Source organism: Gordionus sp. m RMFG-2023, chromosome 5 (assembly GCF_954871325.1).
Source record: "Gordionus sp. m RMFG-2023 chromosome 5, tfGorSpeb1-WG-v2, whole genome shotgun sequence".
NCBI classification, from domain to species: Eukaryota; Metazoa; Nematomorpha; class Gordioida; order Chordodea; family Parachordodidae; genus Gordionus; species Gordionus sp. m RMFG-2023.
Genome location: NC_088779.1, coordinates 21,323,902 through 21,326,753, shown reverse-complemented (window position 1 = coordinate 21,326,753; position 2,852 = coordinate 21,323,902).

The window sequence follows — 2,852 nt, the reverse complement described above, 5'->3', positions numbered from 1 at the left end:
AACATAATTTTTTTATTATAAAATACATTATATAACATCGCATACATTTTTATAATCTATTATTATTATAATATTAATAAGAGATTGAATAAAATGAAAATTTATAATATTCTTTTTTTGGACAAGCGACCTATACCATTTAGTTCAATAGTAAATAATAGTAGGAAGGATAGGATGTTTAAAAAAATTATTAAAAAAAAACAAATTTGTATAAATATATTAGAAGAATCAATAAGTTTTACGTAGTATTTATTTAGTGGCTGGCAATGTTTTAATTTAATAGCTTTTGTGGTAAACAAACAGAAATTTCAACCCAAAAAGGCTTCATACAATTTTTTTCTTTTACTCATATTTACAAAGTGTTTATGTAATATTATAATTTGCCCATATCCATTTTATTTCTTGGGCTTAAAATTAGGGTCATATGATTTATAAAATTATAAATCTTTTATATGTATAAACCGGAGAAGCTGTATCGTTTGATGCGATCGATGTTAGCTTTATTATCGCAGAGATATGGATTCCTCCTAAATCTTTTATTGTCAAAATTAAGGGAGTGTGAATGATGTATGGGAGGCGTAATTTTTCCCTTTCGATGTTTGTCATAAGTTTGAGTATATTTACGTTTCGCATCGTAAAGTGAGAAAGAGAGTGAAGAGTTACTGGGGGAATCTTGTTGTATATAATTAAGACAGTGACCCGATTTATATGTTCTCAAAAGATTAGAATCATTAACTTTTGAAGGGGCCTGCTGTGGAATATGTTGAAACCTATCCATGTCTAAAAAATGGTTATCGGATGTGCCACTGAAATTCAGCCTTGAAGAGCTCAGCGTTGAAATCGAGTTAATATTGGATAAATTACTGATTTGTTGGGGGTAAGGGGCACTGAAGAAAGTTTTTCCGCAATTGAATGCCAAATGCTTGTATTGATAATCTTCATTACTAGGCAAGCTCTTGAATATGTCTTCCTGAAAGGTTTTAGTGAATCCGAGATATTGGGATATTTCCTGAGTTGGTTCGCTCAGCATTCTATGTAGATCTGATTGCTTAGACTGCGTGAATCCATCGCTATTTGTAGGATGAGAGCTATGTAAAGGGAGCGCTGAATTTGTGTTAAAATAGTTTTCAAAGGTATCGCCATTAGCACCATGTTCCTTATTATTATGGCCTCTCTCACTCGGTGCTATAAAACGAGCATTATAGGATGGATAAAATTTATTTAAACCGGATGCCTTTAAAGATACATCGTTTTCCTGACTGCTAATTTTTTCGTCTTTATAAAATCGTGGTAAATATATGGGGGACTCTAGAAGGCCATTGTTGGGAGACATTTGATAAGTATCATAATATTTCGAATTTTGAGCTATGGCATAGGAGCCGTCCGGAGATGATTCGACATCAGATATTCTGTGAAAATTGATATTATTATTTTCGTGGACATTCTTTGAAAATACTTTGGCCGAAGCTAATTTTAAACTATCTAACAATTGATTATTGTTGATTTGGTTATTGCAGTTAAACCTAAACGGATTGAATAAAAAATAGTTTCCATCTTGGGAAGAATTTTGTGCATTTGATACATTACTAAATAATTCAAGTTTCTTGAGATTCCTAATCCTTTTACGATACCCGAGAAACATCGTGAAAAGAACTATAGTAGTTATGATCCATAAAAATCCGAAAGTTGTGCAAAGGGTTGAGATTAGTAAATAATTGGAACACTCCTCGTTTTTTATTAAGCCTTTTAACGTTTAAGTTTAAACATTAGAATTTATAATAATAAAAGAATTTAAATTTACTTTCCGGGAGTTGCCCTGGCTTAATGACATAATTGGTCGTTGATACTAATATTTCGGTGCTGAGTGGAAATTTCCTCTGTCTAAATGGGAGTTCGCATATGGGCTTATGAATTTACATTATAAAAATAGAGTAAATGTCAATTATATTTTTGAGGTTTCAATATGTCATATTTACAAGTCTATTTATTTTTTTATAGAATTATATCTTATCAAACCTTTTGACATATGTCAGAAGTGCACAGTAAAAATTTGCACTGAATGTTGAGACTCTGTGAAGGAGGATAATAGAACATGGAATCTATAGCAGCTATATACGAACCATCTTGATTTTTCTCGAAATCGCTGATGACATTCATATCCCTGGAGCATCTAAAAATGAAATAATCTATAAAAATCGAGTTACTTAATTTATTTATAATAACATTTTCGAAACGTAATCGTTCTCCTATCCCTTTTAAGATTTTCTTATAAGAGTTATGGTTAAGGCTTAAAAAATTATCATGGTTTAATTTGATTTCGCGGGTTAGTTCGCCTGCACTCGCCCCATTCAAAAAATCTGAAGATAATTTTTTTTAATTTCTTGAGAATTCTGCCTTTTTTTCCCACCATAAATATGACAAATTTTTAAGTTTAATAATGTACCCTGCGTAAGTTAAAAGACTGATTTTAGAGTCAGTGTGGTCGTTGACTATTTCACAAGTCTCGATATAATAACCGTATCGATCTATATATTATGAATTAAAAGAAGAAATAAACATTTATGCCGCTTCTCCTGCCTGAGCTCACATAATTTTGAATTCCTATTCAAATTTAAAAAAATTAAGACGAGCCAACCCTAAAATATCAAAAAAGTAAATTATTTTATCGCTATTTTAAGTAGATTATTAAAATATTATTATTTAAAAAATAATTTTAATGGAATAAAAATACGCATTTGTAATGAATTAAAGTTATGATAAAAAACTTACTGTTTATCAAGTTAGCGCGAAGATAATATTTTTCGCCAAATATTAGATATTTGGATGGAATAAATGTGGAATTGCTAGATAAG